The sequence below is a fragment of the Vigna umbellata genome, chromosome 5, assembly GCF_029865625.1.
Source record: "Vigna umbellata cultivar VRB3 chromosome 5, Vumbellata_1.0, whole genome shotgun sequence".
NCBI lineage: Eukaryota > Viridiplantae > Streptophyta > Magnoliopsida > Fabales > Fabaceae > Vigna > Vigna umbellata.
In genome coordinates this window covers 25,909,983-25,922,751 of record NC_142169.1, presented here as the reverse complement: position 1 = coordinate 25,922,751, position 12,769 = coordinate 25,909,983, and the positions used below count along the sequence as shown (strand labels likewise).

General features: G+C 30.2%; 1 pseudogene across 1 annotated transcript; it reads right to left on the bottom strand.

The window, feature by feature from the left end:
• Nucleotides 1–3,175: 3,175 nt before the first annotated feature.
• Nucleotides 3,176–8,193, bottom strand: LOC148198004 (putative methyltransferase PMT3; annotated as a pseudogene). Its single transcript, XR_015786964.1, has 8 exons — nt 8,041–8,193; nt 7,689–7,930; nt 7,399–7,563; nt 7,103–7,285; nt 6,401–6,993; nt 5,882–5,994; nt 5,043–5,263; nt 3,176–3,736 (listed from the first exon to the last, which is right to left on the bottom strand). The product of XR_015786964.1 is annotated as a putative methyltransferase PMT3 (transcript).
• Between the last annotated feature and the right edge of the window lie 4,576 nt (nt 8,194–12,769).

Genomic DNA, 12,769 nt, shown 5'->3' with positions numbered 1-12,769 from the left:
GTGTGTGTTGAGCAATACTAGAAAGGTCACAAGGGTAGGTGTTTGTGGTTTTTTTAGTAGCTTTGATTTCTGATATTGCTGAGGGATTGGGTTTTTTTCCTTTAAAGGGTGGAGCAAACTCAAATTTTCATCGTTTCTTGTTAATGGTTTTATTAATATTCTTTCTTGTGTTGTGTGTTAGGTAGAGAGAGAGAGAAAGAAAGAATAAGATGATGAAGAAGACGATGAAGGAGAAGAGAGTTATTAGGGCTTTGGAGGAAATAGGAAAGAAAGTTTGGACAGTAGGTTTGGATGGAGACAGGAAAAAGTTTGAAGGGGTAAAAATTAGGGAATAACATGATTCTGTTTCTTGACCCTGTAGCCTTGAATGACAGTTCCTTCTCATTTTACCTAAATACCCCTACCCGTTTACCCCTTTTAACCTTTTCTTTCTCTCTACAAAGATCATACTTTAATTTCTGACACCACCTTTGTCCACTTCTCACCTCATTTTCTATAAATTTTAAAACACAAACCAAATTCAAAGCCTTTTTTATATAAAATTATAAATCTTTTTAATTTACTCTCTCGTTATTTTACATGTGAATCAAACAAATCCTACTTGTCTCACACAAAAATTAAGTCCTACTTTTAAAATATCATTCTTATATGATTTACATGATATTGGAGGTATAAATCTTAACCATAGGAAATGTTCAATGAAGTCATCTAGCTTAAGAGAAAAAAAAATCACATTTTTGAAGATTTATCCATTGATATACAAAGTAAAATTGGATACTGTGTGGTGGTTGAGTTTCATATATATACTTGATGAAATACTTAAAGCAGCTTACTATATACAGTTACTACAAAATTATAAATATGAGAACTCGATCTATATAATGTTTGAGAAAATATAGTGGTAAGTCAACTCAGTAATTTCTATAATGTTTTAGGTTGAATTTTTTTTTTGTCATTTATGTAAGAAAATGTCCCAGTTAACAATAAAAGAAAATGTATTACTCATTTTAAGATTTAATGTATTTAATGGTTCTATTTTGTTTTCTTATTTAGACATATATAAAACCCTTGATTTTAGATAACTTTAATGTCAATAATAAAATAAATTCCAACTTTTAGTTTGTTAGCTGGGTAAAGAACATAAGTAAACATGTACTTATCATATAATACACATGCCTATATTTAAATTAAAATAATTGAAACTTTTAATAATTATTTCTATGCTATCACGTTTCCATAAGTAAATAGGAGTGAAAATATGGGGTTTGCTAACGAGTACGCCTGCTTTTCAGTTGGTACATTTTAGCAATGTGTACCGGATTTTAATAGACAAAAATACCCTTATATATCATGGATTTTAAGTTTTAAGGTTAAGGGTATTTTAATAATTTTCATTCTCAAAACTTTAAAAAAAAAAAAAGAAACCCCCCAAACCCTTATTCACCTCTCTTATTCATCTCAATCCTTTCTCTTTCATATCTCTCACTCCAACCTTTTATCTTTCATCCCTATGGTAGCCCCAATTGAAAAAATCAGAAACACTTGCCTTTAAAAAATTTGCCTTTGTAAAGAATTGAGTTATTGACATATTCACCTTCAGGCAAATGTTCATTCAAGATCTCTTCAATTTCACCATCTTCACTAACCTCTCTAATTTCATCATCTGCTTATGTTGAATCATCATTTCTAAAAAAACCCTTGAGGCCAATTACCAATTCTTTCGGATGTCGATTATGCTTGTGAAAATTAGATAAAATTATATACGACAAAAATTATAAAATAAAAACTCATTATAAAGTCACTTTTTGGAAGAAATTGTTTAACAACGAGTATTTATGATTTTTTTCCAGGCCAATTACCAATTCCTTCGATTTGATGTCATTATGCTTGTGAAAATTAGACAAAAATTAGATAAAATTCCTTCGATTTGATTTTTTTTTCAATTGAGGCTACAGTAGGAATGGGATGACAGAGAAAAGATTGGAGTGAAGATTGGAGTGAGAAACAGGAAAGAGAAAGGGTTCAGAGGAATGAGAGAGGTGAGTAAGGGTTTTGGGGGTTTCTTTTTTTTTAGTGTTGAGAATGAAAATTATTAAAATACTCTTAACCCTTAAAACTTAGAATCCATGATATATAAGGATATTTTTGTCTACTAAAACCCGGTACACATTGCTAAAATGTACCAACTGAAAAACAAACGTATAACAAACCCATATATATATATATATATATATATATATATATATATATATATATATATATATATATATTAATGGTGTAATTTTTGTGTCTTTAAAATATAAAAACAATTTCCATATTTGCCTTTTGTTGTTTTAGATTTTATTTTATTTTAACTTAATTGATCAAGTNTGTAATTTCGATTTAGCTTAGATAATATAAGCGAGTAAACTAAAACTATACTAAGTTGAATGCAAATTTTGATAAGCTTATTTATGTTTCTTTTCCTTAGTAGGATGAAAATGAGAATTAAATTGTAAATTTCTGAACTCAAGCGAAAATTGTGGCAGCTACTAACTTTGCCCCATTGCAGCCCAAAACAAAAAATCAGAAAAGTGATTACAAATGACAGAAGTTCTGAACTTCTCATTAAATTGCTCCAGATAGTGATTACTTGATCAACTGCTGCATACGTACGTAATATTGATAATTCTTTTCATTATTTTTCTTAACAAAGCAAAGGGAAATTTATGGATCCAAAGTTCCAAACCACCATTATAGTAATGTTACATAATGGTCTGAACTCACCAAAACAAGAGTTAATTAATAACAGTAGTCATTCTTTTCTTGGTCTTATGTGTTTTTGAAGTCATGGAATTTGCTTAGGCTTATAAATGGTACATTATTTATAAGCTGAGCCTGTTGGGACAATTAAGGAGCAGAGTCTAAAAAAACAACAAATCCTCACCGACCATAAAAGTATCCAATTTAAGCAGTACTATGTCAGTCTTCTCGACTCGAGGGTCGTGCTCTATTGTTTGAGCAAAGCACTATTTTCCTTTAAATAACAACCCAAGTTATGGCAGGACTCAACTCCACCTAAACCATGTTTTTTAGAGTCCTGCATGCCAATAGTACCCCTTTCAAGCACTTAGGTTAACAACCAAGGGGCCAACGTGATCCCAAAACATAAGTGTAGAAAAAAAACTACAATATCTAGTACAGTAATATGTAAAAATTAATTGAAAAATCGGTATCCCTTAGGTGTGGATATAAACGCTGAAGCGTCCAAAATTTAATAAATAAATTCAAATAAAAAGATATGATGATTTGAGTGAGCTTTCACTGCGACTTACGTCTACAGTGAAGAGAGCTACACTGAAAACTTAGGCCTCAGTAATAAGGCTACAGAAATTAATGTGAACTTATACAGTGAATATTATGACACTATTCTGAAACCTGGATACTATCACTTGTGAGCCACATCTTCTTTTGAATTATAACCACTGCATGATCATCTTCTTCATCTTCATCATCTTTACCTTGATCAATGTCATAATTTGTCACAACTTCCCAGTGTAATGCAGGCAAGTATTTCCTCACATACTCCACCACTGACCGCTTATCATAGACAATGATGAAGCCCTTTGGCCTCAGAATTCTATCCATCTCAATCAACAAGTCCTCTGGACTGCATTCTTTCTTAATAATATCAGAAAATACAGTCCATGCATGAAGAAGATCATAAGTTCGAGGGTAGCTTGAAAAAGCTTCACACCTGTTCCATTCATAAAATATATAAATAGCCATAGCATGGTTAATACCAGGTTTTCATATTTGAACAAATTATCAGATCATGTTGAGTCAATATTTCAATAACTGAAATAATGTTGGTTTTACTGAATAAGATTTTCTTCTCAAGAGAACTTATTACCTCTTTCTTTTCCTTCAAAAAGGACCCACTATATAATATTTGACATTTAACTTTATAGTATATAAATATAAAACTCACCATAAAAATTGAATTTGTACAGTATAGGTAGACTTTCTTGACGTAGTATCATGGGGTAAAAGCTATTTTGACGAGATTTTTCGCTGATTAAATCTAACTAACTACCGGCTATCAAATAGTTTCAAACTACCCATTAATTAATATGATTCACGGTAACCGTTCATTATTTCATGAAACAAGAACTGTAAATTAATTTAAAAATTTAACTAATATTAGATGTAAAATTCGGTATAACTTAAAAAATATATATAAATATTTATTTTTAGATAAATTTTATATTTAAGTGACAGTATTTAAAAAATATCATTAAAAATAACAAAATATTAATTTATAAAAGTAGATTTGTACTAAATACCTAAATGGTTTTTATAATATATAAATTTTATCATTTTGGTTCCTATATCTTAAAATTTTAGTATTTTAATTCCGAATATCTAAAATCTATTCTTTAAGTGATGATGTATTATACAAAATGTCATGTCCTGATAATAAGTGGTGCCACATGGTGTCATGTTGTCATGTGTCTTCATGACATTACTCATGCGTGTCACATCATCATTTAAGCAGGAGACCCTAACAATAACGGTCAAAATAGTAAAATTTGAAATTATAAGAACCAATGGAAAAAAAAGTATAGGAACCAAAACGATAAAATTGGACCAATAACATATTTAAGTCAATCTAAAATTTAGGTAAATTGATTATAATTAAAGAGTATTTCAATCTTAAGCAAATTATAAAATGTGTTGTAATTAAGAATAAAAAATACATCTAATTTAAATTTTTTAACTATCATCCAATCACAAATCATCAAATATGATTAGTTTGTTAAATTGTATGATATCTACCTTGAAAAGTCTTTGATTATTGAACTCTAATAAAAGAAACATCTAATATAAGTTCTTCTTGTGGCTTAGAATGTGAACAATTTAATGTTTTGATTGGTTCTTGCATTTTATGTTCATTTATCCAAAGGAGAGAGTAAGTAGTAAAATGAAACAAAAATTTGAATAAGGTTTGCCATAAATTGAGCTTGTTAAAATAATTGTTTCGTGAAAGAAACGAGCCATACCAGTTGTGAACTGCTCCTATCAATCCTCTGTCATATATTATGGCGAGAGATTTTGGTTCATTTTGTGGCACCACATTCATAACCCATACATCTTTGTCTTTCAAAGCTGCTGCAAATGAACCTATATTTGCCCTCATATCCATCACATTCCGTATTGTGCCTGCTTTAATCTTACTGCCTAGCTTGCTCCAGTAATTATCAACTCTTTCTTGCCAAACTTCCTGCACAAAGTTAGATCTCTAGTAAAACTAGCCAACATTCGTTTGTTTGTTCATGTCAATTTCCATTGCAAGATCATCATGATCATCTTAGAACTGGAGAAGAAGATATAGAATAACTACATATTGTTAAAAGTTTCACATCGATTAGTGATAAAGTCAATTTACAGTATCTAAAGCAAGTGTAAATTTCATCTTATAAGCGGGTTCTATAAAATTGAGTTAGGCTTAAAATCTATATCTTAAGACATTCAACTAATATAAAGAATTGTTCATAAGGTGTCATCTTAGATGGTCTTCCAATAGATAATGAATAAGGAACCAATTGTAGAAGGAAAATTTAGGGGGCAAACTGATGCCTAGGCAACAGATGGGTATAATATGAACTTGTTCATGGTAAAATACGGTCTAGTAACGCATGTGATCTCAGTTATCTATTACTATGAGTTGATTAATGCCAGGTAGGGTTTTTAAGCATCCTCCCCCCTTGTTCTTGTATTTTCTTTCATATTTTCTTCTTCTGTTACAGCTAGTCGAAGCCTCACGTTGATACTTCTTTCTGATCAGTGAAAGAATTATATTGGAGATATTAAAATGGTGATCAAGAGAGTTAAAAATTACCACGTCCTTCTCAAACATTTTAGTAGAATAGTGAATTTCAGCCAGACGAGGAGGTGGAGTAGTCAATCGAGCTGGCCAAGGAGCCAAACCACTTCCTTTTGCTTTGTGCATTTCTGCATACAAAACCAGAATATACTATTATTGCATAAAAGAGTTATTAACTACTAAAGCCATTGCTAGTGAAACATGGAAAAACGATATAGTATTATGATATATACCATATCTCCAGAGAGACATGGACCTATCTATAATGGCAATAACAAAAGCAATTTCATAAAGTGAACTATTCAACAGCTGCATAACCATGAGGGCATTATTTTGCTGCATAATCATAACTTTGAATGATTAAGAAATGGAATTTAAACCTAACTCAATTTTACAAAACTAATTTGTAAAATGAAGTTTGCACTCACTTATACTCTAGTCGATCTGGAACTTCCAGTAAGAACAACTAATGATATGAGAACATTATTTTCAGCATATATCATGATATTGTAAGACATAGGAAATATGACTCACGATCAGAATAGCGTGAAATGCAAGCTTTCATTTTAACTCCGGAGACAGCATCAGGATCATCATCAGATCTGCATAGTGGAGGCAAAGTACCAGGCATTCTCTTTAAGTAGCAACTATTTGTGAGAGGCTTGATCCAAATAACAGTCTGATTCCTCTTAGCAGCAATTTTCCAGCACATCCTCTCCACAAGAGCACTCATTCTCTCCATATTCTCCTATCTTCCTCATCCTGTGCATAGGCTTCAGGAGATGAATATGCAAAATAACCTCCTGGCCTCAATAACCTATCCAGCTCAAGGAGAAGGATACCATCTCTCTGAAGCCAATCGATTCTACAGCGAGAACAATGAGCAAATTCAAAAGATCTACTTGGGTAAGGGAGCCTCAGGGTCCCTAAGACACCAAGATATGCTGGAATTCCCCTCTCTAAGGCAAACTGAATTTGATTCTGATGAACATCGTTTGGAGCCAATGACATTGCTATCACATCAGAAGAAAGAAGATATCCTCCAAAGCTAGCAACTCCACACCCAACATCAAGAACAGACCTCACTCTTCCTCATTGTTTATATTATTGTTTGGAAAATTAAGCATCTGTAACAAAATTGTGAATGGATTGAAATACTCTCAATTAGGACAAATTTTGACAGAAAATTAACAGATCTTGAACAATTGAAGCATTACATTGGTAATTGAAGCTTACATTAGCAATTGAAGCAATGTATTTATCGGCACCATAATGGAAGTGGGTTCCTCCACCAGGAAAAACTATTTTTTCACCTTTCACAACCATCCAATTCTGGTCAGATTTTTCAGTTGCAAGATGGGTATGAGGTATGTTTGCCTTCCACACCTGGTCTCTGCTTTTGGGCCAGTTGATTGGAATCTATTATCAAGATCAACATAAGAAACTAAAAACTTAAGCAAAGAATATTTCAAAACACTGAACTTTCATAGTTCCATCTAACGTAAGCAATCCCAGGAGAGTGAAAACGTCACCTTGTACCCTGGAGGAGGAGGAATCAAACAGTTATAACGCCTCTCAGGTATTGGGCAGTGTCTTTCATAGTGCTCCATCAGTGCTAAATCAAGCTTCAATCTTGTTTGGTATATGAGGTTTCTGTCCAGACAAGGAATAAGCTCTGATAGACGATCGTCACAGACCTTAAAAAGGTAAATACGAGAGTAAAAAAAAGTTGAACGTGCCATAGTAGTAGAAACTCAAATTCTAGGGTAGTGTCAATGGAAAACATTAAACTTATTCAGTTCAAAATCTTAAATTAACTCACTGGAATGGTCTTTGGTATAGCACTGTCCTCTCCTCCAATAAGTGTGGAGGAAGATTCGCTCACATCTCTGTCTCCTTTCAAACCCAATTGTCTCAAAGATTTATCCCCATACTCAACAATAGATGAATCGCCACTCTGAGAATAAAAGTAGAAGAAAACACCAACAATCACCAAAAACAACACAGCCACGACTAAATTTTTTCTAGAGTTCACATCTGCTCTTCCTCTTGCCATGCTTGCCACTGCGAAAAAAATCACCTTTTTCAATACAACTTCAACTGCCACACCACACCACGCATCAAAGATCAAAACCTAACAAGGCAAACCTCAAAAACTCATACAAAGCACTTACTTATTCAAAGTTCACTCACTCACCCCCGTGAGGAACTTATGTGACTGAGAAGTTAGAACCGCAAAACAAGAACTGCAGAGACAGTTGAAAGGTTGAGAAAAAAAAATATCACAGAAACTAAACAGCCCAAAAGAATAAGCATGTCTAAACATGATTTACTCTCTGTGGGACCTTCAACACATCCGTCATGAAAGAAACATCACTGTTGAACCAAATTCACATTAATAATTTAAGAAAGAAAAATCAGGTTTTGACAGAAAGATGGTAAAAATGAAAGCTACAGCAAAATCAAATCTATCTAATAATATGCCAAAAAGTGAGAGAAGCTTAAAAAAAGCACATGGAAGTGGTAAGAAACAATAGGGCAAGTGGGAAAAACATTAAAGAAGAGATGATGAAAGAGAATCACCGACAGGTGCCACTTGCCAGCTAGCTGTTGACGTCAGTGTAGGGATTCCCAAAAGGGGAGGGAAGAAATTGGAGGAGCCAACGGAAAGTGACTTAAACCACTCCACCCTTCTTAATTATCATTACTTTTATCTATTTTCACATTATGCTGTCTGAGATTCACACGTTTTCTGGACGGATCTTCATTGATGTTTATGCATAATGTAATCTGCATATTTCATATTTACCTCAAACCTAATGCCAAAAGCTCATTGCTTTGCCGCACAACAATCTCTTTCTGTGCAGTCAAAGTAATGCATTAAAGGTTCATTGGATCACCAAATACAGTCAAAAACTGAACTATTGTCTGACTGAGTGAAGCATAAAGTATCCATAAAACTTACAAAAGATAAACCTTAACAACAAAATGAAAAATTGAAAACAGTACATTTAAATTTGTAAAATTTGGATGAAAAAAAAAACTAAGTGCATGTTCTTATGATTATCTTTTAAAAGGACAACAGAATGTCTCCCTCTCTTAAAGTTGGTCCATCATGCCTATTTATGTCTTGTGAAGTTGAGCAACGTGCAATTGTTCTGGTTGGGAATATTTTTCAGCAAACAGTTTTCTTTGCTACAATGAATGTTCGAGGACTGAAGTTCGTTCTTTCTCAAAATTGTAACTTTGACCATTCTTTTTGTTTTTTATTTGAGAATGTGGTGTTTTTTTTTTTAATTTTTACTTTCTGTAATCTTAGTTCTCAATTTAAACAACTTACAATTTTTATTAATTATATTAGTATTTTTTTAACTGGATAATTTATATACACAAAAAATTAAAAAATAGTTCAAAATTACATATTGTAAAATCTGGTGTCAGGGTATTATGTGAATGGTATTTTGCGTTATTGTGTTTTCAGCCTTGTATAGCGTCCTGGCAGTGTCAGTTTGCATTCCATGCATAGCTTTCTTCCTACAGCCCATAAGATTTTTTTTTCTATTTCAACCTTTTTAGATTATACAATTTAGAAATTATTTTTTAATTTCAGATTTTATAATTTGAAAGTTTTTTCTTTAGAAAAAAAATTTGAATTATATAATTTGATAAATAAATTAGAAAATACTTTTACATTATGTAATCTGAAAGCCAAATGATTTTCAAATAGTATAATCTGATAACTATTTTTGAGAAAAAACAAAACTTTAAAAGTTATTTTATTTTTGAATTATATGATTTAAAATTCATATTTATCTTCTAGATTGCACAACTGTACAATCCATAAATAAATAAATAAAAATTTAGATTCTAAAATCCGAAGAGAAAAATGGAAAAAAAATTATAAAGGTGCAGAAAGAAAGTTATAGATGTGCAGGAAGAAACTTTCTACCGTCCCCTGTCACTCTTTTTTTTTTCGAAGTAGTTTACACTTTAATCGTTATTTTGGGTTCAATACAAACTACTTTTATTCACACCCCGTTTTTATCTTCCTACCCCACTTTTGCTGTCCTTCTCATTTCTTTTGTACGACCATTATTACTTTTTTTATCTTTCATTATTTTGTCTATATAAGTTTTCATACTCACTATGCTTCTTAATAGACAAATTTTGTGTTTTTTATTGGATTTATTACCGCCCATATAACAAAAACTGTTTTTTTATTACTTCAAAATAACCAAAATTAATTTCTTTGTGATATTTTTTTTTAAAAAACAAAAAGTTCAGAGGGTAGGAGTGAGTTTGTTTGAGAAGACATAAAAGAAGTATAAATATCAAACTTATTTAAGGAAAAGTGTAAATAAAAATTTGCAATATATCACAACTTTAAATCTAAGTCATATGAATGCTCCATTAATGCAGAGACAGAAAGATAAAGATTGTTGAAGATAGTGGGAAAGTATAGGATATTTTTGAAATAAAAAAAATTAGTTGGGAGGTATAAAGTATTTTTGAAATAAAAAAAATAGTAAAGAAATACAGAAGCACTTGGGATAGTGGAGGGAGCAACACCCATATAATGGGCCTTTCGACTGTCTCGCTCACTGCTCTTACTCATACGTATAAAGAATAATTATTTGTGTTTAATGTCTTCTGTTAAATATAGTGAAAATTATATATGGGATTAATCTCCCTTGTGTTAAACACACATAGGGTTTTTCTATTTATAATTGAAAAAATATGGGCTAAGTCCAAAATACAAATAATAAATAATAACAAACTAACTGAAAGATTAAAAGATATAATATTTTTAACATTCTTATTTTGTTTTTTTATTAATATAAGTTGTTATAGGATCAGGAATTTGTTCATAAAATTTTCAAGGAGATTAGTCAATACATTTAAATATAAAGTATAGCATAAAAAAACTACTATTTTGACAATTCATAAGGTATTTAAGAACAGTGATAGATGTAATTGTCACAAAGTACAGCTCAGGAAATATACCCTGTTTATTCAGAAAAAAAAAACGGTTTTTAATATTCAAAATGAAATCGAAAAAAATGATTATACTTATAGAGAGAAATATGGACCTCACCAAAAAAAAATAATTTGGAATATTTGATAAAACGTAGTTGGAATATTCCTCTCAACAATCACTACTGAAGCTATTAGAAAATAGCAAAGACTGAAAACGTTGTTAAAGCAAAACCTCGTAAATGGATTTATCAAACAATTGAAGACAGTATGGGTTTGATTTCTAATTCTTTTTTTTTTTAACTTATAAATTATTCTTAAACTCTATAAAATCTTAAACCTATTGAAGAATGAATGATATTTTATGTTCCGAAACATTCAGTATTTTTAAATTGTATAAAAATTAAGATTAAGAATAATTTAAATGTATATTTTGAATTTTGAATATTTTTTTGAAGATAAAATGGAAACAATATTCTAAATTGTAAAATAGAAAACACAATGATTATGGTAATAAACCTTTAAAAAAACAAATTTTATTTGGAAAAGTTGTGAAAAGTGAAATACGAGTGCAATAGTTTCGTTGTTGTTGTTATGAATGATTGATTCTTACGTATAAGAAAAGAAGAAGAAAGTAAGTAAGGAGAGTATGTTATTTAAAAGTGTTGTTGAATGCATGACAACACGCCATAGAAAGTAAATCAACATATCTTCATCTTCAAGAACAAGTTCCATCTCTTCTGCTTTCGCTATCAAACCATCTCTCTCACTATCAATAACTTTAAAACATTTTTATATAGAGAGACTTATTGATTATGTAAAAGTAGTTTATATAGGCTATTTTATTATAATTTAAATTTTGTGTTAGTATAAAAGAAGGATTTTATGTCACCTTTATTACATAGGTCGCTAAAAATTCAATACACTAATTATGTGGTAATATTTTTTTAATTTAAAGAATATTTTTCCATCTTGTCTTACTAAACTATAATATGGAAACTCTTACATTTTCATTTGGTTTGTTTTTTCTCCTTGTATCTGTATTGGATAGTATAGATTTTCTTTTTCTTTTTTCTTCTCTAATGAGAATATTACATGTTCGTATTCTTGTAATGCTTTAGTCATCTCATTCTATTTCTTTGTGCTTCATCGTCTTATATTCTAGATCTTTCTATATCTTATTCAATGGTCTGCACCGGATTTTTCAAATAAATAAATATGTAAATACGTGCAGTTTATGAGATTTGAAATTAATTTATAATATATATGATTGGATAATATTAAGTGAATTGTGCTTGAATATTGCATTTGACTATATATATATATATATATATATATATATATATATATATATATATATATATATATATATATAAAGAAATAATTCAAATGGTATTGTTTGTATTTATGTTTTAAAAGTAAAGTACTATGAATGTTGTATTGACCTATATAGTTTGGAAATTGATGTAATGTATTTATAGTAATTTATCCACAGATAAGTGGTAGGTAAAACTTACTTAAGGATAAACAACATTAAGAAATTACACACGAAAATACGAAAATTGAGTTATAGGAATTATCTATGAATAAACAAATAAGAAATTTACCTATCCGTATGTATTACGCATAAAAACATATTTCTCACATGCAAAAAATTTATAAATAACTTACTAACTTATTAATTACCTACTATGAATAATACGTGGATATATAATTATTAATTATCTACATATTTTTGTCATTATTTATAGATTTTATCAATAGGTAAATATAATATTTTTTGTAATGCAACTTAAAATTTGTAAGTTAGAAGTTTATTAGTTAATAACTAACCTATAAGCTAAAAACTGATTCGTCAGTTACCATTTAACTTATCGTCAACCAGCAAATTTATGAATTTGTTTTGTTAAATAATTGTTATTGTATTCT